General features: G+C 47.4%; 1 long non-coding RNA gene across 4 annotated transcripts; it reads right to left on the minus strand.

Moving 5' to 3' along the window:
- Window positions 1-237: 237 nt before the first annotated feature.
- Window positions 238-24,409, minus strand: LOC128854130 (uncharacterized). Of its 4 annotated transcripts, none has more exons than XR_008453046.1 (6): window positions 24,208-24,409; window positions 15,459-15,569; window positions 7,659-7,763; window positions 6,799-6,876; window positions 1,387-1,677; window positions 238-1,033 (listed from the first exon to the last, which is right to left on the minus strand). It is a non-coding gene; the product is annotated as an uncharacterized LOC128854130 (long non-coding RNA). The 4 variants fall into 4 exon arrangements; XR_008453045.1 differs by having other exon boundaries at window positions 238-749; window positions 928-1,677; XR_008453044.1 differs by adding an exon at window positions 10,125-10,932 and having other exon boundaries at window positions 238-1,677.

Consider the following 24,409-nt stretch of genomic DNA (forward strand, 5'->3'; position numbering starts at 1 on the left):
GAGCTGCAGTCTGTTGTGCTTTAATTAAAGTGTATTAGCAGTGGCATGTTATTGATTCACCATACATTTGCATTAGCCGAGTAGTTTACACTCTTATCTGATGGGCAGAGGATGGATGTGGTGCACTGAGCCTCTCTTGATAGAACACAAACAGACGATGCAGAAGGCCCACCTGGGTAGATCTGCGAAGCACCGGCTGGTTGGCAGTAGCTTCTGTTATTGCCAGCCACAAATCCAGATGATAAGGCATGAAGCTTGAAAAACAGTTTTATTTAGACTGGCAGAACTTTCCAATCACCATCTTTCACATTTCATGCCTCTTCACCTCCTTGCTCACAGCAGAGAAAAACGCTTTGGCTTGTGCCCCCTTGCACAGGCTGGGAAGTGCCTGGCACAGTAAAATGCACAGAGAACTGCAAGCCAGTTCATCCCTTTGGAGCAGCCTCATGGTGTGTGGAAGCTGCATTATCAAGGTTCAGGCATTATGGTCTTGTGACCATGAAGAGACCCTCTATGTCTGCCAGGAAATCTGATTTCGTCCCCATCAAGGTGAAAAGGCAGCTCCAGTGTGTTACTCCACCAGCAGCACAGCTTACCCGGAGCTGTTTTCATACCACACTGTGAAATGGAGCTCACTACTTGCTCTTTCCAACCTAGAGGCTTTGCAGAGACAGGAACACTTCAAGCAGTACCTCTTCTCACTTGGTGAGCACCTCCTCTCTTCTCCATCTCATGCCACACTCAGAAGCCTATTTATATGGCAAAGATAGGAAGGAAATGAGCTCAATGTACCACATTCCACAAAGATGAGATAAGTTGGGGGAGAGAAAGGGTAGAAACAGGTCATTCTGCTGTGATTTCAGTTCTCAGATGGGACAGGGTGTGTTGAACTGAAGATGAGGACCAGGGTACCAGAAGAGTTCATACCTGAGCACTTGGAGCCAGGCAAGTTGCATTTTACAGCTTTTGCTTGTTGTCACAGTCATCTGTAGTATTAAACCATGCAGAAAGTCCTGACCAACATGGGATGCACCTGTGGTGCGGGAAGTGCATGGTGGAAACAGAGCTATTTGCCCATCCCCGAATGTGCCGGCTGCCCCAGAGAGGCAGTGAGGAGCCCTGGCTCTCAGCAGGCTCCACCAGAGTCCGTGGGTTTCCAGGACTCGTTTCCAGGTGTGGCTAATTTTTTTTACCCCGTAAATGTCTGCCCTGGGTTTCCAGCCCACATGCCCTGAACACGTGCAGCAGCAGAGGCAAATCACACCGACCCTGCTCTGGAAAGGTACCGCTGCCCCGTTGAAGGGTTTCCTTGACGGCCTTTAACCCCACGATCTCTGCACAGGCCCTGTCAGCTCCTGGATGCCAGGTTGTCTGACTGGCACTTACACATCACCTGCTTTGGGTCACACCTTTCCCTGAGGTCTCTTCTGCTGGTATCTTGTTGACAGCTTTCGTGTTAATCGAGTGCAGATCTGAGCCAAGCAGCAGTGCATGGTCGTGGTCAGCTCACTGGTCTCACAGCCCAGGGCATCGGCTTCTCTGATTTCCGACTGCTTCACTATTGAGATTGCATATTTTGCAACAGTTACGATCACAAGAGGTGCACTGGCTTCTCTACGACGTCAAACAGACGAGCTCATAGAAAGGTCAAGTCTTAGAATGGTCCTCTCTTCCTGGCTGTTCATGGAATAATACAATGGTTTGGGTTGGAAGAGATCTCAAAGCCCATCCAGTTCCACCCCTGCCATGGGCAGGGATACCTCCCACTGGATCCGGTTGCTCCAAGCCCCATCCAACCTGGCCTTGAACACCTCCAGGGATGGGGCAGCCACCACTGCTCTGGGCAACCTGGGCCAGGGCCTCCCCACCCTCACAGCAAAGCATTTCTTCCTAAGATCTCATCTCAATCTCCCCTCTTTCAGCTCAAAACTGTTCCCCCTCGTCCTATCCCTGCACTCCCTGATCAAAAGCCCCTTCCCAGCTTTCCTGGAGCCCCTTTCAGTCCTGGAAGCTGCTCTAAGGTCTCCCTGCAGCCTTCTCTTCTCCAGGCTGAACAATCCCAACTCTCCCAGCCTGTCCTTATATGGGAGGTGCTCCAGATCATCTCCATGGCCTCCTCTGGACTCTCTTGAACATCTGAGCAACACTGCAAGGATCTTTGCAGTGAAAACACATCTCCCTGCATGCGCAGAGTCTGGAATTTCCCGTGTTCAGGGCAGCAAAGGTGCTTTCCCAGAAAGTACCCTCACCCAGAGCAATGGTTTTTCTTGTTAATGCTCAAACTCATTGTAATTTGTGTCCTACAGAGCAGGTTTACCAAGATCCAAAAGTGTCAGAGATCTATAATTTTCTACAGATACGTGGGGTTTAATTTGTTTAAATAGTCGAAGACAGTCATAAGTAATATTTCCTGTTCAAATTTACCACTAATAATGACCACACAACATTTTTCATGTACTGGCAATGTTCTTTCTTTACTTTTCTTTTTAGAAGTTCCACTCATTTACAGTTTTAGTTTCTCTAAGTTGCAATGCAGCATTCATTCATAAAATAGACCTTACAAAATAGAGCACAGACTAAAGTCTTAAAGTAACAATACTAAAAAATGTGCTACATTTCTTTTTGCCAGATTTTTTTTTTATTTTAACATATAGAAAAGCACCTTGCAGGGGAGATTTACTTTTGTGCCCTGTTATAGTTATTGCATTTCCCTGTACACTTAAGCACTCATGTTTCATCTTAGATGATATGATTCAAATTTAAGAAATTAAATTTGAAGTTCTGCAGCAGAAGAGAGAAAATGCAGTGATTTGCTCTGCACCCAAGTGCTGCTCATAGCTCTCACACGATGCTTGTGAGTCACAGCACCCGTGTCCCTCCCAAGGCCATCCGTGAGGCGTCGTGCTGCACGTATTGATGTGGGAGTACATTTCTGCTCTATGGGTCGAAATGCCAGCATGAGCAATTCCAGTGATGACAACAACTGCTGGGAAATGCAGTCTTTGAGCTTTCCACCAGCCCCAGTTCATCCCCTGGGTTCTGTTTTTTGGGCACTTTGAGGGGCACTGTGACACCCTTGGGGGGCTGTGGCAGACGTAGGTCCTGTGCCCATCACCGCAGCTCCATGCCAGCGTGCCCCCCTGGATCTCAATGCCACTGTTCCAGTGGGTTTGTTTACTGCTTGTTAGGTGGCCAGGGAGAGCACGAGCACCAAACGCAAACCAGAAACCGCTAAGCCTCCCACAGGAAACATCACTTCCAGCAATGACGAATAAAGACTTTCTATCTCACAGGAGGCTTTGCATCTCCCAGCCCCATGTACAGGCCCTGGGGGAGGACCTCGTGGGCTGCGGCTGTGACGCCTCCTGGGATTAGTTTGGAAGAGGAGGCAGACGCTCAACTCATGTATGTCTACATGAGCTCACAGCCCAGGGCTGAATCCCATCTTGGCTGAATGCTGTCTCGCGCTCTGGTTCCGATTGACCCTCCATGAAGCTCCTTTACCCGTAGAGAGCACAATTACGATCAACATGCTCCTCAGAGCAGGCAAATTGACCTCGGACTCAAGGAAGGCTCCCATAAACTGTATGGAAACAACCTCAGCTTGCCTAGATTCGAGACAGAGAGGAATTGTGGCTGGTCTGGAGGTAGATACCTGCTCTCTGGGCAGTACTTTGTGCATGGGTACAGCTCCTCTGCTTCTGGTCAGTGTGGTTTCAACATGCCATTCCCTCCAAGAGAAAGCTGAACATTCAACAGCTTTAAATCTCCAGGGTTTCACATGCTCCTGCTGCCTTGGGGGAACAATTTAGCAGCAGAAGTGAACCCCACCCTACTGGAAAATCCCAACACGCATTGGGAAGTCCCACATTACAGGTTATCTGCAAAGAAACTTGTGGACCTGCCCATGCAACGGCACCATGAAGAGTCTGCTCTGCGCACTCACCCAGCAGGCAACCTGCCCACCACAAGGCAGCCTGCATGTCCACAGATCTTCCATGCTTTGAATCATAGAATGGTTTGGGTTAGAAGGGACCTTAAAGCCCACCCAGTTCTACCCCCCTGCCATGGGCACGGACACCTCCCACTGGGCCTTGCCCATCCAACCTGTTCTCTGTCAATGCCCAGCTGAGCAGGCAAGGAGCCTCAAGCAGTGTCCTGAGCTGCTGCCTGATTCTTGTGGAATGACTGACATCCTGGCTAGCTCTGAGTTCGAGGATGGTGGCCTGCTACTACCATCCCATGAATGATCTCATGGTCTGTCCTGCCACAGGAACTTTGGAGGTAAATTAGCAGCAATCAGGCACCCTCCTGCAACCCACAAAGGTCTTCTGTGGCACTCAGATAGATCTTTAGGGATTCTAACATCTCCTGCTTGCCTGCTAGAGCTTCCTCACAGCTCAGGCACCTCATCTCAGTGGTCCCCTCTTGTTGTTGCAGCCCATGGCACTCCCCACTCCTTGTCACATTTCTGTCAACATGGAGTAAAACTGTCTAGTTTGCAGCAATATCAATTAAGTGACTGTATTCAAATAGCCCAGAAAGCCAACCGTGTCCTGGGCTGCATCCAAAGCAGTGGGACCAGCCGGGCCAGGGAGGGGATTCTGCCCCTCTACTCTGCTCTGATGAGACCCCACCTGGAGCCCTGCGTCCAGTTCTAGAACCTCAGCACAGGGAGGACATGGAGCTGTTGGAGCAAGTCCAGAGGAAGCCACAAAGATGATCCAAGGGCTGGAGAACCTCCTGCATGAGGAGAGGCTGAGAGAGTTGAGGTTGTTCAGCCCGGAGAAGAGAAGGCTGTGGGAAGACCTTAGAGCAGCTTCCAGTACTGAAAGGGGCTTCAGGAAAGCTGAGGAGGGGCTCTGGATCAGGGAGTGCAGGGACAGCATGAGGGGGAATGGTTTTGAGCTGGAAGAGGGGAGATTGAGATGAGGTCTTAGGAAGAAATGTTTTGCTGGGAGGGTGGGGAGGCCCTGGCCCAGGTTGCCAAGGGCTGTGGTGGCTGCCCCATCCCTGGAGGTGTTCAAGGCCAGGTTGGATGGGGCTTTGAGCAACTGGATCCAGTGGGAGGTGTCCCTGTCCATGGCAGGAAGGTCGGAACTGGATGGGCTTTAAGGTCTCTTCCAACCCAAATTATTCCATGATTCAATGAAAAACAGGCTTGGAAAAGCATCAGCTAGAAACTCTGCAGGGAGACTCACTTTCTCTTACACTTCCAGCCCACACCTGTTCCTCTGCTTGTCACTGCACTGCTGAGATCTCCACCTCGTGCTGCGTTATAAGATGTTGATCTGCTTATTCCTCTGATTTGGTCACCATCCTCTTTCTTCTGTGATCCCATTCAGAGACATTCCCTACCCTAACTTTAATCCCCACTTTTCACAATGTATCACAAATGTTTGAGCTAAAATAAAATATTTCAGCCTCCATGAGAACACTCTGTCTTCACAAACTTGTACCTTTTCCCAAAATTCTCCACTTGGAATGAATCCATTTTATGGAAAGTTGGAGGGAAATCAATTTGGCCACATTTGCACTAGCAGAGAAGGGGAAAAGCATAGTATTTTCCTACCTTGGAAAAAAAAATCTACATTTTTCATACAATGCAAATGGCTCTAAATTCCTCAAAGTCCCCATTCTGCCCAACCTTCCACAGCTGGGGGTGCCAACACAGGAGGACAGTAAAGGTGCAGAGATGTAGAGGAGGAGGAAGAAGAATAATGTTGAGTTGAGTGTTCTGATGTCATTTGTCAGCCACCAATAGGATAAATCAGGAAAATAAAAGAAGAAACTGCTGAACAGATAAAGAAACTCTGTCAGGCTCAAGTGGAGCAGTTTCTTTCCAGTTCCATAGTTTCTATAGCTACGTCATCATGGACACGCATACCTACTCACCTCTATAAATTCCATGTTTTAAAAGGCTAACCAGTTCTACCTGGATGCAAGTGAACATACTCCTAGCAAACCAGATAACAGTACAATAATCCAGTCCCTGCCCAAACATCAAGGGAAGAAGGCAGGGAGGGATTCAGACAAGCTTCCAATGGTGAATGACCATCTGAAGGTATACCAGTAGAAGTAGTCTTGTACAACACCTGGTTTGACCACCACACTAAGACAGAGAGGAGCCAAGAGGCCTTCGGGCAGATCTTCCTCACTTCATTGCTCTTTATGTGCTTTTCCCACTTGTTTTCACACAATAGCAGTCTCATATTCCAGGTATCCCACAAACCCCAGGGCTTCTTCTTGTGGCTTACTGCAGCAGGGACTGTCAAGCCACCATCTAGCTTTCAAGAATGTGCATCTCCACATAGAAGTTTTATTCTATGTTCATAATCTGTGTTAAAGTCATGGTTGAACACCTTGAACCCCTCCAGGGATAGGGCAACCACCACTGCTCTGGGCAACCTGGGCCAGGGCCTCCCCACCCTCACAGCAAAACATTTCTTCTTAAGGTCTCATCTCAGTCTCCCCCACTTCAGCTTAAAACCTTTCACCCTCAGAAGGGGGAAGATTTAGCTTAGACTTTAGGAAGAGATTCTTCATGATGAGGATAGGGAGGCCCTGGCCCCGGTTGCCCAAGAAGTCATGGCTGCCTCATCCAGGTATTCAAGGCCAGGTTGGACGGGTCTTGGAGAAACCAGATCCAGTGGAAGGCATCCCTGCCCGTGGCAGGGGCTGGAACTGGATGGGCTTTGAGATCCTTTCCAACCCAAACCATTCCATGATTCTATGATTGTATGGAATGAGGCTGTGCTCAGCATTGGAATCAAAACTAGAAAGGAGTTTCTGTCTTACCTCCTGTACATACCAGTTTCATGCTCCTTCTGTGGGCTGGGAGTGGTGAGCTGTTGGGCTAACATCTCCAGAAATGTCCTGAGCAAAAAAGACCAAGAAAGAGAGAGCTCGATCACTTTTTAAACTGATTTATTATTTCTTAACCAATTCCAATGATTAACTGCCTTCATTGCTAAAATTTGTTCTAGTTTCCAATGCAAATCTAACTGACTTCAGATGTGGGTGATGGTTCTTTTCATGCACTTCTCCATTAAATTAAAAATCCCTTTAGTACCTGGTATTTCCCACAGGCACACACCAATACAGAAGGTCTGGATACACTTTAAGTGAGTCAGCTCAATTTTCTTTTAGATATATCCTAAATTGCTGCAACCAAAGTCAAATCCACGGTTCACCTTGCAGAGGGGACTCAGGGTACACAAGTGTTGTCCCGTCAATTGAAATTAAACCAGAAAATGTTCCCCAGCAACACTTGGTGCTCTCTAACGACTAATGTGCCACGGAACCACGCTAGACATAGTCCAAAATAACCCCACCAGAACACACAGAGTTTGGATGCTGACTGCTCTGTGCCAGCTGTGTCACTGCACATATGGAGCTGCACAACTTGTTGGTGTAGACAACTCCTCAGACAGAGAGAAAACAGCTCCAGTTTGTCTGGGCAGGGTCTCTTACAAAACAGGTTGAAATGTTGGCAAACACACAGTGTCCCACAGGGAGAGAGAAAACATTAAAAGCCTTTAAATATGACTTCCTGGCTGGTGGGCAAGCAGCTGAAGATAGCAGTGTTTCCAAGTGTCGCTACCTGGGTTTGGACACAGCCTAAATCTCCAAGAGTCTGGTGGTGTTTAAAGGTTTACCTTCTGGAGAGGGCCAAGGTCCTGTCTGCATGGCCATGATACGATCGTAGGACTTTAGGAAAAGCAGTATTCCTGTGGTGTCTTCCCTCTTCATATGTTTTGTCCCTATGGACATCATAGAACCATAGAATTGTTAAGGTTGGAAAAGATTTCTAAACTCATCCAGTCCAACTGTGAGCACAACCCCACCGTGAACTAAACCATGTTCCAAAGTGCCATGGATGCACAGTTTTTGAACCCCGCCAGGGATGGAGACCCCACCACTGCCCTGGGCAGCCTCTGCCAGGGCTTCACCACTCTTTCTGTAGAGACATTTTTCCTAATATCCAATCTAAACCTCCCCTGGCGCAACTTGAGGCCATTTCCTCTCATCCTATTGGTTGTTACTTGGGAGAAGAGACCAGCACCCACCACACCACAATCTCCTTTCTTCTTCATTGGAGGTTTATTGGCCACTTCATCAGTGGCTACAGAAGAGGTTGTTACACAAGGTATTGAGAGATGGTGCTGGCCTACAGGTGAACAATTATGGGGTCTCCTGACAAACAAGCACAGGCAGGTGATGATGGAAAGGATGCTGTGATGTGTGGAGGTTGATTCAGAGGAACCACGAAGGGGACAAAGCTTCAGCTGTCCCCAGTCATGACGTGGGTGACTTGGGATGGAAACTAACCTTAGTATGCCTACACAACAGAGTCCATCTGGTTCTTTGTGTCTGTGACAGAAAGGTATAATTTTGCTTTAACTTAGACCAGTTTCTAATTCGCTAAAACTAAACAAAGGAAACTTGGTTCTTTATTTAATGAAAGGACCTATAGGCAGATTGGCATCTTTTAAAGATGTCATTTTTAAGCCAATCATGGTCTGTATGACCAGGTTTCACCAGCTTGACACAGTTAAAAACCTTTTGTATGTGCTCTTTCGAAAAAAAAAATGGTTCACAAAATGAGGTGCTCCAGCCGAGATATAAGTAAACACAGACCTGCCCAATTAGTGCAGCTTAATGAGTTACCACTCATCAGCTGAGCTGCTGGAACTGGCCCTGTGTGTACCCTCTTTGAAGTGCAAGGTACTCACGTAAGCCACCCTAAGAGGCTTTAGGTAGGGATTCTTGTTTAAGCAAAGCTTCACAATGGCTGGTGCTGGGATTGTCAAGAATTACGGGGTTGCTTTGCTAATATTTTCCTCCCGTTCTTGCCTCCAGTTGAGTCTCTACTTCATAGACTCGCTCTAAAGAACATCCCTGAGCTTTTATCTGCAGGTGACAAACAGAGGCATACAAACTGGATTGGCAGGAACACAAAGGCGGCTTTCATCTCATCATTGCACGAGGCACTTACAGTAACTTCTCAAGGAAAAAAGAGATTATGCATCAACATTGTGAGCATAAAGACAATTTAAAAGGGATGTTAAGAAACTTCATGTCAGGAAAATATAGAACATCTGCAAACAGATGAGTATTCACTAATAAGCTACGTCAACAATCTTGGAGGAAAGAGGCTGTTCTTGTAGTGACAGGCCCAGAGAATATCCCGAAGGGGATTTTAACAGGCTGAAGTGCTCCTTGTGGTCAGAAAAATTAGCTGGCTGCATGCCACAGTTAGGGTTCTTTGACTGGGTTGGTTTCACCTGCTGGAAGCTCTTTGCTGCCTGTCCCTGCCATGTCTCCCCTCTGGGTTCACCCTCTGTGCAGGGTGGTGTAGGTCGCGGCCCAGGTTGCCCAAGACGTGGTGGCCGCCCCATCCCTGGAGGTGTTCAAGACCAGGCTGGATGGGGCTTGGAGCCCCCTGATCCAGCAGGAGGTGTCCCCGCCTGTGGCAGTGGGGTGAACTGGATGGGGTTTGAGGTCCCTTCCAACCCAAATCATTCCATGATTCTAGAAGAGCTGCCCAAGGCTGTGTCAGGTACTGTCCTAGAAGATTTCTGGGCTTGACATACAAGCTACCATTTGGTTTTGTTGTTGTTATAATAATCCAGAATGACAGGGAAGACTCAACCACTATATAACAAGCTGGCTTAACTGGTTATTAGTCTACTAATTAACGGATAACTAATGGTAATGCATGTTTATTCCCAGTTGTCGGTAAACACTAGTCACACTTCTGCAGCTGGTGCTTTAGAAGTGCTAGGATATCCAGCCGGAAAGCCCTGAGCTGAATTCCTGTGCTAGGACAAACACTGCCAAACCTGCCAGGGTGACACGGTGCCTGAGATTCCCCGGCTGTCTTCACCTCTTCAGGCCTCTGTTCTCTTCCCTCTCTGCCAGCTGGATACAGCCTGTGTGCCAGCTGGTGGGATTCCTAACTTCTCTGCAATGTGACTATATCTGAACACATTGCTTTCTGCTGTCTTAACAGTCAATGGGGAGCTGGCTCAGAGGTTCCCTGTGGTCCAGGTGTCATCACCGGGCTCACCTGCAACATCCCGAGGTGAGCCATGCCCCACTGCATGCAGCACGTCGCTTACCTCTGCGCTGATGACCACGGGCGAGTCAAAAGTGTGCTTCTTGTGTTGGCCAAACGGCTGTTGGGTTTGCAGTACCGTCCATTTGTGATATGCTTTTCAAATAGCTCCTTGCTACTGCACTGGGCCAGGATGCCAGGACAGGCTGTCCTGCACGTTCTCCAGCTGCCTTTTAACTCAGGGAGGTGCAAATGTCCTGGCAAGTGAGAACCTGGGGAAGCTGGTGGATTTTGACCTGTGCTACATACAGTGTTTTACCTCTAGAGCTTGAGGCCAGCAGGTGGGTACTGTCACGGGTGTTGGAAAACTGTTCACAGAATCACAGAATCACAGAATCACAAGGTTGGAAAGGACCCATTGGATCATCAAGTCCAACCATAATCTGGAGCTGTTCTCCTACACAGCTCCAGATAAGCCAACAGCAGCTAGGCACACTGCTCCTCCGGTTTTATGATGAAGCCACGTGTGATCTGAATCCCAGTAGAGTCTAGAGCCTGTCCCACTGAGGTGTCTGTCTGCAGTCCTGCGGGAGGCAGGTAAGTCCAAGGCATATCCTGCTCTTTGAGATTCCCATTGAAGGAGGCAGTCTAGTGCTCAGGCACAGCCCCAGAGCTCTGCAGTATGGGCATCTCCCATAGCATTGCAAAACCCACTCTGAAGTCTGGATGCTAAATTTCAAGCGCTGGTTGTTTCATCAGACCTCTTGAGCAGCGCATGCCCTCTTCCTCCAGAAGAAACTGAGCTCCTCCAAGTGAAGATCCTGTCACCTCCGGCCACTTATTGCTCCCCGTTTGTCCCTTCCACTGCCACTCTGATAGCAGAAAGAACAGCGTCAACTCTCTTTGTCTGCATGGATTTGGGAGCACTCCCCCGTCCCTGTTTGTAGCAGGACTGGGCAAAGGGCAGGAAAAAGCAGCTGGGGAAGCGGCCACATTTTTCACCACTCCAACCAGCTGAAAGTCAGCTCATCCTAGAAGATTCTTGAGGCCTACAAGAAAGCTGGAGAGGGACTATTCATAAAGGCTTGTGGTGATAGGATGGGGGGGGGAAACGGGTATAAACTGGAGAGGGGCAGATTTAGGCTTGATATAAGAAGAATTTCTTCACCATGAGGGTGGTGAAGCACTGGCCCAGGTTGCCCAGGGAAGTTGTGGCTGCCCCATCCCTGGAGGTGTTCAAGGCCAGGTTGGATGGACCTTGGGCAGCCTGATCCAGTGGGAGGTGTCCCTGCCCATGGCAGGGGGGTTGGAACTGGATGAACTTTAAGGTCCTCTCCAACCCAAACTATATTATGATTTTATGATTCTATGATCCCTAGTGAGTAGGACCAGGAGAGATGGAGGAGCATGGGGGGGAGGGTTGGATTACCCAAACCATCTGAGCACAAGCTGCTTCCTGCATGAGTTGGCTCAGCAGAAAGGAATATTTCGACTGAAACTGCAGTGGGCATGAAGGGTGTGAATTCTCTGACTCGCAGCAGATGCCTGGTGCTGTTTTAAGCACCTAGATGTTTGGCAGCGATCTCTCTTGACTACCCCAAACACCAGCAAGATGTTGTTTCTGTGAGTGATTGCATTTAGCACACTTGGCGCAGAAGGATGTCGATGCCGTCTGCTCACTGCGCGCAGCCCAGGGTGAGACTTGCTGAGCTTCCTCTCCTCGAGGTGTCTCCCAGTCCCTGCTGATTTTCCATCCGCCTGCTGCTATTTGTCAAAACAGCCATTTCTCTCCAGATCACTTTTCTAATTTAAGGGTTGCCTTTCTACGAGCTCAGGAAGGCAGGAGCTGTACTCCTGCTCTCCAAGGGTTGAGTGGGTGACACCAGCCGAATGTCCCCACCGAGACCCAGTGGTGGCACAGAGGTGGGCTGCAGGAGGGAGGGGTGCTCAGCGCACAGCAATGGCAGAGCTGCATAGGATCATAGAATCCTAGAATCACAGTCATTCGGTTGGAAAAGACCTTAGAGATCTTCAACTCTAACCGTACCTGTCTACTACTAAATCATGTCCCCAAGCACCTCATCTACCCGCTTTTTAAACACCTCCAGGGATCAACCACCTCTCTTGGCAGCCTGTTCCAGTGCCTGATAACCCTTTCCATGGAGAAATTTTTCCTGAAGTCCAATGCAAATGGTTTGGGTTGTAAGGGACCTTAAAACATATCCAGTTCCAACCCCTGCCATGGGCAGGGACACCTTCCACCAGACTAGGCTGCTCAAGGCTCCATCCAGCCTGGCCTTGAACACTTCCAGGGAGGGGGCATCTTTGCTTTCGGCATGGTCTGATCCTGAGGTCTCCCTCCTGCCATGGCACAGTTTTTTTTTTTTATGGGTGAGCCTGGGAGACAGGGAGACCCATCAAAGGGCTTCTGGCAGAAAGGAGTTACACAAATGTGATGGAGGAGTGTGTGCAGAAGAGTATGCAGGAGTTTGCATGTTCTTGTGTCTGTGAAGGGCTTTCTGAACTCTTAACCACCTCTTAAGATTTTTTGACTTTCAAACGGCTGCTGATGTCCCCATGAAGTGGACTATTTGGTCTGCATGGCAAACTAGCAAGCTGAAAAACCATTTCTGGACCAGCTGGTCAACGCATCTGGACCACAGTCAAGCACCTAGTTTGGAAAAGTCATCTCTCTTTACCGGAGAAATTCCACCCAAGATAGTTCCATGCACTGAGACACGGATGTAGAAACCTCTTCCTCTGTGTTAATTGTTTGGAGCTCTTCCTTTCTAGACTGCAATGACACAGATGAAGATCTTAAGTACATGGTCCTTCCTGCCATCAACTGCCTTTCCCAAGTTTTGACTGAATTTCTACTTAATGAATCCAGCTTTGTCATTTAGGGGATGTTCCGGCAATAAGATATGACAAAGTGTGAATTATAGCACAATAATTCATGCCTGGAGCACTGTCAGGCACAAGGCTGAGAGCCGAGAGCCGTCCATGCAACTCAGCGTGAATTATTGCACCATAATTCATGCCCTGAGGAAACAATAAGGGACCAGCCAGAGACCATCAATATGGAAAAAAGGGGGGTAAATCTATTAATTTTATTTAGGTTGCTGGATTAATAAGAAAAAATATGCTCTTTGCAACATTCTCTTCTGTCTGTCTCCATGTTTTCTTTGCAGAGAAGTCAAATTAAAATAAAACCAACCCAGATTAATGTGAAACGGGAGAGAGGATGGTCTGGGCTCCCTGAGGGGAGAGCTGCAGCCAGAGGAGCCGGCAGCTGGCAGCTACCTGCTCATTCTTCCCCCTTCCCTGCTTTAAATATTCAATACCTGTCACTGGATCCTAAAAAGCACTTTGCAAACCTAGCACAGAGTATGAACACGGATTGCTTCTCCTGCCAGGGCAACGCGGCAGAGCTCAGAGGAGGATGAAGATGGGAGCCTGTTACAGGTGGTGGGACCTGAAGGAGAGGGTGTGTTATGAGTTGTGTCTGCTGTGGAACCTGAAAACAACTTTCCCCTTCAAATTCTTCACAATGAGGGTGAGGAGGCCCTGGCCCAGGTTGCCCAGGAAAGTGGTGGCTGCCCCATCCCTGGAGGTGTTCAAGGCCAGGTTGGATGAGGCTTGGAGAAACCTGATGCAGTCAGAGGTGTCCCTGCTCATGGCAGAAGGTTAGAACTGGATGGACTTTAAAGTCCCTTCCAACGCAAACCATTCCATAATCCTGTCATTCTGTGATGCACCCAGATGACAAAAACTGAGTGATGGCAGAAAGTGAGCGAAGAATTCGCAGCAGCGAAAGGGACGTCTCAACACTGCCTGTGTCTTGGGTCAACTGTTGGGCTGCTTCCATTTTTTACTGCTTTTGGTGCCCAGTAGGGTATGGAGCAGAGACTTTAGAAAAGCCTTTGCTTGTCATTTTATAGCCTTTCATGTAGTCAGTCCACAGAAGATTACACTTGTGAAATCTTTTTTTTATTGCTACTATTTAATCTGAGAATGCAGCCCTTGGTTTTATTCAGCCTTTCCTAGAAACACACTGGAGTCCAAAAATAAACTGGCCAATTTTCCAGGGCTCTGTGAGAGCTGATCGGCCTCCAAGAGCCCCTAAAAACAACTCTCTTTTGCAGTAGACATGATCCAGCTTGACCTTGATTAGGTTCTACAAATCCGAAAACCCTAAAATTTCCTTCCAGGATTTTTTCTGTCGAGCAAGGAAGCAAGTCCTCACCCTGCAAGATGTGCTTCTCTCCATAAGCCTCTTCATTTCTTTGTCGGGCTGTCTCCAGTCCCTCCACTGCACTGACAGATCAGGGGCAGCCCTGAACATGAGGAAGCCCTTTTCCTCATAGAGTTGGTCACCTCTGAAGCCTCTGTGAGTCTGGGCTGGCTGCTGACTGTTGGACATAGGGTGAAGGGCAATTTAAGGTTATCCAGAGCAAATTTTAACTCATCATTTGGACCTCAGTTGCCCAGTCAATACGGATCTCATTTTGAAATATGTCCAGGTTAATTGATTGCTGCTTCAGACAGTTATTGATTTTCAAATAATTATTCTAATTATTTTTCATCTAGCTATCTCCCTATCCCTCTGCTCAGGCCATCTGACACAGTCTTGAAAATATTTCCTTGCACAATCCCACACAAGAGGCTAATTTTTGGATTTGACAGTGGGACATTAAGACAGAGCAGCACTGAGGGCAGAGACCCATCTGGAAGGAACACAGGACACATCACAATGTCTACCAGCAATGGAACAAGGGACAACACCACAAGCCCTGACACAGGGCCACTAAGGCACGATGCAATACTTGTCATGAGTGGAAGTGGCTGATGTGTTCATGCCATGCCAGCTCTTCGGACATCCACGACAGATGCACTGCATCTCATTTTCCACCGGCATTGGGAAACATTCCACCTTCTGGAAGCTGCAGAACCCATATGGGTTCAGCTGCTCCTCATCTTCCATGATTACGTGTGTCCTTGTCTACATTAGGATAGAAAGATTTAGCAGATTCACCTTAGCCCTCAAGACTGCAGGAGATTCCAGCCATATTCCACAGAATCATAGAATAGTTTGAGTCAGAAGTGACCTTAAAGCCCATCCAGTCCCACCCCCTGCCATGGGCAGGGACACCTTCCACTGGATCAGGTTGCTCCAAACCCCATTGAACCTGGCCTTGAACACCTCCAGGGATGGGGCAGCCACCACTGCTCTGGGCAACCTGAGCCAGGACCTCCCCACCCTCACAGCAAAACATTTCTTCCTAATATTCAATCTAAATGTCCCCTCTTTCACCCTAAAATCATTACCGAGCCCTGACTCTGCCGGTAACAAAGGACTCCCTGTGAAATGGAGTATTACTGTTACAGATTTATGTACCTTTTCACTTGCAACACCACTTAAATCTTCCAAACAGGAACGGGACTTCTTTCCCAGGATCCACACAGATACAAGATGCAACCTTAGCTCCCAAGACAGTCTTTTTTCAGCCTAAAATCAACCAAAAAGAACCAATAACGGACAGAAATACAATGACAATGTTGATTTAAAAGCCAGTTGTATTCCGTACAGCTAAGATTTAAGTTACTAGTTTTCATAACATTTCTCAAATTTTTTAATCACCCCAACTGATCAAAGTATTTCAAACCATCTTCATAACTTAACACATTACAGGTGGGCTGGATGGAATTCCCTCCATTGTTCTGTTGGAGACACACTTTTGAAGTTCTTCCATTCCTGCCCACAGATGTGTGCTAGCCTGGCACTGAACAACGAAGAGGATGGATGAGTTGGAGAGTCCTGTGAAGGGTTGGAGGATCTTCTGTTAGATGGAGTCCAGAGGAGGCCACAGAGGTGATCTGATGGCCGGAGCACCTCCCATACAAGGACAGGCTAAGAGAGCTGGGGTTGTTCAGCCTGGAGAAGAGAAGGCTCTGAGAAGACCTTACAGCAGCTTCAAGTTCTGAAAGCAGCTCCAGGAAAGCTGGGGAGGGGCTCTTGATCAGGGAGTGCAGGGACAGGATGAAGGGGAATGGTTTTCAGCTGAAAGAGGGGAGATTGAGATGAGACGTTAGGAAGAAATGTTTTGCTGTGAGGGTGGGGAGGCCCTGGCCCAGGTTGCCAAGAGAAATGATGGCTGCCCCATCCCTGGAGGTGTTCAGGACCAGGCTGGATGGGGCTCGGAGCAACCGGATCCAGTAGGAGGTGTCCCTGCCTATGGCAGGGGGTGGAATTGGATGGGCTTTGAGGTCCCTTCCAAGCCAACCCATTCCATGATTCTATGGTTCTCCATAAGAAATTCAGGGAGTCATAAGCATATGGCTGCACAATAAGAAGAAATATAAAGAGAAAAAATAATTGTGGTTTCTTATCCCATCAAAAATGAGAAGAAGTGGCAATTCTCGGTATTTTGCTAAGCAGTGACTCGCTCATGGCGCGATGCGTTAACTGCCGCTGTGGGGAAAGGCTGTTTGCGGGTGGGTCCATGCCATCACACCCCATGCTGGGAGCACGGGGCTGTAGGGAATCAAAAAGAAGAGTTGCCCTTTTCCGCAGGACATTATTGTGAGAGGCAAATGCCGGAGACCTCCCGCAGGCAGCAATAAAACATCAGTGGCATCTCTAAAAATTATATATGATAATTTTCAAACACAAAAGGGATGGCACCTAACGTGAGGTCTAATTTTATTTTAGATCTTATTATGATGGATAAAGATAAATTGATCACTGAACTAGAAATCGGTGGTTGCCTAGAGACCGGTGATCATGACCTGATTACATTAATTATGGGATAATAAAAGACAGTCCCAACCAGCAATATATACCTGGTGCTTTTTCCTGGATCTGTGAAGCTGAATAAAGGGATGAGTGAAACTTACTGGGAAGAAAAATAAACACAGAAGGAAATGAGAGGAAAATGAAAAGTTCCCCCTAAGAGTTCACAGTCTGGCTGGAAAGTTTTATTTTCACTATAATTTTAAAAGAATGATGTTTAATTTTGAGGTCTTTCGAGACGGAAATGAAAGAAGCAATTAGATAAAGAAATGGCATATAGAGAATGGTGGGGGGGAGGGAAAAACTAGTAATCAAAACAATTTAACATTTCTGAGCGGTAGAAAACCGATACGAAAGCCAATTGCATTAAAGAAAAATCCAGCTGATGAGTACTAGATAATGGGAGCTGTTATTGTCAACAAAAAAAAAAAACCAAACAACTAATTGTGGTACACACTGATTGCTTGAAAAAGGTGATAAAAATGATAAAGTTACCATCAAATTAATAATGGTGACACCGAGAACATCCAAAAATGTCAGAATGTTATTATCTTGGTCAAGCAGCTCAGAAGCTCCTCAGGGCATTGGAGGAAGCTTAAATTTAGAGTCTACAAAAGACTTGTTCCTAGGAGGGCTTAGGGCAACGTTGCTGATGGTTTATCGCACATTGCCTGGGCTCTGGAACACGGCATCTCCCACCTGGTGATCCCGGCTGTGAACTAAGACACAGATTCCCCCTTTTTCTAAGCTTGTCATCTACTTAGAGTAGTGAGAATCCATGTCTTAAAAATCCTGGCAAATTGCCGTCTCTGACTCTGTATAGATTCTCTCTAGGGCCAGCTGCTGGCTCACAGCCTGCTCTTGCAGAGCACTGTATAAAAAGCAGACAATATCATGATTATTTTTAATCTAAAACCAAGATTATTTGTATAACCCCCACTATTAAAACAGAAGAACTCCTTGCAGTCTCTGACATATTTATCCTTGCAAGAAGCAACAAAGTAGAATCATAGAATCATATAACGGTGTGGGTTGGAAGGGACCTGAAAGCCCATCCAGTTCCACCTCCTGCCACGGGCAGGGACACCTCCCACCGGATCCGGTTGCTCCAAGCCCCATCCAGCCTGCCCTTGAACACCTCCAGGAATGAGGCAGCCACAACTTCCCTGGGCAACCTGGGCCAGTGTCTCACCACTCATCATGAAGAAATTCCTCCTTACGTCCAGTCTAAATCTGCCCCTCTCCAGTTCATACCCATTGCCCCTCGTCCTATCCCCACCAGCCTTTGGAAACAGCCCCTCCCCAGCTTTCTTGTAGCCCCTTCAAATACTGGAAGGTCGCTATAAAGTCTCCTTGGAGCCATCTCTTCTCCAGGCTGAACAAGCCCAACTCTCTCAGCTCCAGCCCTCTGATCATCCTTGTAGCCCTCCCCTGGATCTGTTCCAGTGAAGGTGGATCCTGTGCCCACAGACAGGTAGAAAATTCTATTTGATCAAAAATTTTACGGCTGTCTTATTCATTGTTTGCATTTCTTCAGGATCAGGAGATCCCACTTGGGAACAGGCCTTTGCACAAACATCAAATAGGATGGTTGCTGTCTCAAAGAGTCTCCAGTCTTTCCAGCAAATGGAGAAGAAAGAAAGACAACTGCTTCAGTTGTATTTTGTCAAATTTAAAGTTGCTGATTTTTGCCAAGCTGCTCAGCTCTCTGGATAATCCAAACGAATCCAACGCACTTCAGAGCAGGTTTCAGCTCCACTCGCTGCAGGTGGGAGCTGGGAGCAGTGCTGCTCACAGAGCTGTGGGATCGGTCTTCTGGGCCTGATGGACCTTCCTGCTTGGTTGGAGGGTTTCAAATCAGCAGCTTTAGGTCCCTTGATGTTTTGGTGCCTCCCCAAAGACATTGACAATTCAATGCAACATGGGCCTGCTTTTTAGCAAATACTGAGACACACTGGTCCCCACTTGAGCAAATCAACCTGATGCTCATGTCCTGGTGGTGCGCATTTCTCATAAAATCATGGAATCGTAGAATTGTTTAGGTTGGACAAGATCTTTAGGATCATCGAGTCCAACTGTAAACCAGACACCACAAACCACCAAACTAAACCATGTCCCTAAGGACCACATCTCCATGTCTTTTAAACACCCTCGGCAGAGCTGCCCAGTGCAAACATGGGGGCGGAGATGCCAAGGCTGAAGCTTCCTGGAGATCCCTGCAAACACACCGCACGTCATCCTCCTTAGGCTCACTAACACACAAAGCTTTATAAATGCTCATTACCATTTCAGAACAAATCATTTGGAGCATTGCAGAGGCAGGAGAGCCCCAGGGTAACTCCGACCCAGAGCCAAGGGGTGCAAACCTCAGCATCCAAAGGTGAGGGACCAGCTCTGGATCAGAGGCTGCTGCTCATTTCTGACCTCGTCCTGCAGCACAGCCCACGGGAGGTTGGGGTGGGGGGCCCTGGTCTTGGCACTGGGAGGGTTTGCCTTGCTCTGGAATGTAAAATCAGGTTTCCAGAATGCCAAAAAGGTAATTTAAATGTTAAAACATTTGTGATTGCATAAATTGCATGTATTATTCCAATTGAATTGTAGTGGGATTAATCTGACCTTAATAGAATACTACTAATAATTTATATTATTATCTTTAATAATATTAATTCTACTTAATTTTTTCCATTTACTTTGTTCATTTAAGGGCAGCTCCACTGAGCTCTGGAGCATTTAGCTCTTGGTGTGCGGCAGTCACTTATCATTTGCACAAGAGGGGATTCCACTCGGCAATTTCCAGAGAAATAAAGATCATCTTTCAGTGAAAGGAACTTTAAAAAAATTATAGTATTAAATGAGTAGATATTAACGTGTCATATTTAGAATATAAAACAACCCATAATCTGTTCTGAAGTCTCTTCCACCTAAACATATACTTTTTTCCTTCTAGAGGGATCTTTTATTCTACTGTTTAACTTATCAGGCGCTACCATTCTACTGTTAAAATAAAATTGTTAAGATCATAACGTCAGAGAAATAAAACCCTTAGCAGTACGACAGCGGCATCGGAGCAGAGCATCACAGTTTGTTGGTGATGAATTGGAACGGCGTATTTCATTAGAATTTATATCGCAAGCCAAGAGATGAAGCATTATTGCATTAAGTATCTTGAAATTTCACCAACCTAATGAAGCTGTCAAGATTCTATTAATAAAGCACCGGGAATATTTATTTGTTTGTTTGTTAGCGTGCGTTTGCCATTATTTAATGTTGGATTTGCAATTTTTTAATTTACAAGCACAGCCTCAGTGGCACAGCAGGACGAGCACCGAGAGGGGCTGGAGGTGAGGGACTCCCAGCTCAGCAGAGGAACTGGAGGGTCTGGGACAGCCAGTGAGCTGTTCTGTCCCACGGCAGACTGGGGCTGCTGAGCCCTGCTTCATGGGGGGCATGAAAATCCTTGACTCCTACGTACTGCCGGAGCATGGGTGCTCAGAAACAGAATGGGACTCTTCCTATCAAAGCCGATGTTCACAGAATCATGGAATGATAGAATGGTTTGGGTTGAAAGAGACTTTAAAGATGACCCATTCCAACTCCCTGCCATGGGCAGGGACACATCCCATGGGATCAGGTTGTTCCAAGCCCCATCCAACATGGCCTTGAACACCTCCAGGGATGGGGCAGCCACAGCTTCCCTGGGCAACCTGTGCCAGTGTTTCCCCACCCTCACAGCAAAACATTTCTTTCTAAGATCTCAACTCAATCTCCCCTCTTCCAGGTGAAAATTGTTCCCCCTAGACCTATCCCTGTGCTCCCTGATCCAAAGCCCGTCCCCAGCTTTCCTTGAGCCCCTTTCAGCACTGGAAGCTGCTCTCAGGACTCCGCGCAGCCTTCTCTTCGCCAGGCTAAATAATTCCAACTCTCTCAGCCTGGCCTCATACAGGAGGTGCTCCATCTCTTGGATCATCTCTGTGGCCTCCTCTGGACTCGCTCCAACAGCTCCATCTCCTTCCTGTTCTGAGGACTCCAGAGTAGGACGCAGGGCTTCAAGTAGGGTCTCACCAGAGCAGAGCAGAGAGGGAGAATCCCCTCCCTTGATCTGCTGGTCGCCCTGCTTTGGATGCAGCCCAGGACATGGTTGGTGCAGCTCAGTTCGGTCAAGGAGAGCAACATGTGCTGCATCATTTTTAAGATGAATTTTTAAAATGTGTCCTTTTCTGACTGACTCAGTTTTACCATTTCTTTCTCAGTTCATCGCTGAGCAGTGTTAGTTACCACTAAAGGAACCCCAGGTTTTACTGGGTGCCATTCAGTGAGGACCCACAATATTCTTCCAGTTGTGCAACTGGGTTGGGCGCAGCCTGGACTAACCCGGGGTGGGTGAGCAGCCGCAGCAGGATTATACAGGATGTTTGGTTTGGGTTAGACTCTTTGTCTTGAGTGAGCCCAAGGAAGTTTATGGGCTGTTTTCAGGGGCAACGCTGTCTGTGGCGGCATGGTACAAAGGGTTTTACTGGCGTGCGCCTGGGCTGGACACATTACTCATACATCGTGAAGCTGTAAGTGGATGGTTTGGAGTACCCTAGATGAGTGCTAATAAAATGAATTATACCAGTTCAGTCACGTATGCAGTCTATTCTATTTGTGATGGTTAAATATACTTAGTTCTTTCCAACCTCCCCTCCTCTGGGCCACATGTGATGCACTAAAGGTGATATAATGACTTTAAAAGTCAACTTATGCTCATTACAGGATGACAGAGTTGGAGTTGTTCAGCCTGGAGAAGGCTCCAAGGAGGCCTTATAGTGACCTTCTAGTACCTGAAGTGGCTACAGGAAAGCTGAGGAGGGACTTTTTACAAGATCATGGAGTGATAGGACAAGGGGGAATAGCTTCGAATTGGAAGGGGGAAGATTTAGACTAGACAAAAGGAGGAATTTCTACACAATGAGGGTGGTGAGGCCCTGGCTCAGGTTGCCCAGGGAAGTTGTGGCTGAGCCATCCCTGGAGGTGTTCAAGGTCAGGTTGGATGGGGCTGTGAGCAACTGGATCCAGTGGGAGATGTCCCTGCTCATGGCAGGGGGTGAAACTGGACAGGCTTTGATGTCCCTCCCAACCCAAACTATTCTACAATTCTATGACTATTTGAACTGATGCTTACGGCCCAAGCCTCCTACATGTCTGGCTGCTTTGTGCAGCTCCAGAGCTGCCACAAAGCTCCAGAGCTTACTGCTCCACGCAGCTTTGCTCTCGCAGAGCATCACAGATGCCCCAGCAGACACATGCTTGTGACTGCTGTTAAGGGAGCCGGGTGGAAGTCAAATCCCTACCGGAAACTGAAGGAGAACCTTGCGAACCAGCCTCACTTAATAAACTTTCAGTTTGTAGAATCACAGAATCATTCAGGTTGGAAAAGACCTCTGAGCTCATCCAGTCCAACTGTCAGCCCAAACTCACCATGCCCAGTAAACCTCACCCTGAAGTGCCATGTCCATGCACTTCCTGAATCCCTCCAGGGATGGAGACTCCTCTGCTGCAGGACTTCACCACTCTTTCCACAAAGGAATTTTTCCTAATATCCAGTCTAAACCCCCTGTGGTGCAACTTGAGGTCATTTCCTCTTGTCCTATCACTCGTTACTTTGGAGTTATGAAGTATAATCTTGTAAGAGTCCATTCATTGTAAAATACATTTTCCCAGTTAAATTTATGTATAAGATTTCAGTGAGCATTAATTACAGGGGAAGGTTGCAGGGTCTGCATTATTCTGTTAATAGGATCGTCAGGAAAAAAAAAAAGACAGCTCTGACACAACACATTAGATTTGTTAAAGGACCAATTTTTAATTAGTTTTAACTGATAAGTTAATTAATGAATTTGCAAATACATACCCAGGACAACTATTCGATATTCAAAAAGTAGACACTGGGCTTGTGCAGGGAATGCTCTTTAACAAAGAGATCGAGAGCCCGCCTGAAGTGCAAAACTCAACAGAGCCGTAACTACGGTTCCCTAAATAGCGATTTCCATAATTACATAATTAAAGCAGAAAGACTCAATTTAAGGCATGCAAATATTCTTAATTCTGCTCTGCCCTGACACTGTAAAGAAGAGGCAGATGAAGCTGATTATGGGCCCAGAATGCTACAACTCCCCTCTTACGCTCAGCTCATGGTTGCGTGTTACAGCAGAGCGGAGTTGGGATTTCCTCGGTGAGCTGCGTGCACTGCTTTTAAGCACAACTTTAACTTCCAATTTCTTCCGTTTATACTCCTTAGCATGGGGATAACTGCAAATCACTTTAATCTAATTTACCCCCAAATAGTGATGATACATCTCCCAGTATAAACTCCCTCTTAACATAACATCTCTCCAGGAATATCAATACCACATACGATTTTTCAATTAAAGCAGAAACTCAACCTTTTCTGTCTGAGAAACGCTTTGTTATCTTTTTCTAAGCTTACAGCACCTGATGTGTGGATAAAAACCCCGTCTTCTGGGGATTTTCAGCTAAATCTATTATTTAAATCCCATTTATTAAGGTTCTTTGCTTCAATGTCTGAATTTTCTTGGACACCTTCTTCCTGCCAAATACAATTCTCAGCATAATGCACATCCCAAGCTGTACCCCGAGCATGCAGCCCTGCTGCCGTGCAGCTGATGTGCACGCGCCAAACCTGAACATCCCCTGGGGTTATCAACTAGGCTCACTGCACCCAGGGGCTTCATCTGCACCATGTGATGCTCTCCTTCTGTCCAGCATGTATTTCCAGGATGAGGCAGAGCTCCCAAAGCTCTGCTTACAGCCCTGGCACCCAAACATTGTCTCCAGTGGAGCTCCCAGGAGGGTGGATGGGCTCCAGGCATTCTTCTCCTACAAAGGCCAGTGGGTCTGCACCTCAAGATAAAGGCAGGGTAGATTCCTGCCCTTGGGAGATGTGTGGTGGAACACTGGTACAGGCTGCTCATAGAGGTGGTGGATGCCCCATCCCAGGAAACATTCAAGGTTAGGTTGGACGGGGCTCTGAGCAACCTGATTGAGTTGAAGATGTCCCTGCTCGCGGAAGGGGGGTTGAGCTTGATGACCTTCACGGTCTCTTTGAACCCAAACCATTCTATGATTCTATGAGGTGGCTGTTGTCGGAGGCAGAAGGAAGCTCTTTGTTGTAGCAATAAACCTCTCTCCATCAGCAGAAGTGTGTTGTGTGGTCACAAAGAGCGGGTAAGAGGTGCCCACAGCTTGGGGTTTTACTGCTTTGTGGTTCGCTCTGGAGAGTGTTGTGTTTACACAATCTTAGTGCTTTTAAAACCAAAGGTTTCTTTTTTTATATATAGGGAAAAGACGCACTCACATGCTTATAAACGCTGGCATTTGTCCTGAAATTCAACCGTGACCTGAGACTTGCACAGCTCCGTCTTCTTCACAAATCCCCTCAGAACAGGGAGAGCAAAGCACCGCCTCTGTCCAAAATCATCCACCAGTTCCACTGTCTGAGACTTTCACTGGAATCTCCCCAGGACGGGGGTTATCATCATCACCCAAACAGAGCTGAT

This window comes from Cuculus canorus, chromosome 19 (genome assembly GCF_017976375.1).
Source record: "Cuculus canorus isolate bCucCan1 chromosome 19, bCucCan1.pri, whole genome shotgun sequence".
In the NCBI taxonomy this organism is placed as follows: domain Eukaryota; kingdom Metazoa; phylum Chordata; class Aves; order Cuculiformes; family Cuculidae; genus Cuculus; species Cuculus canorus.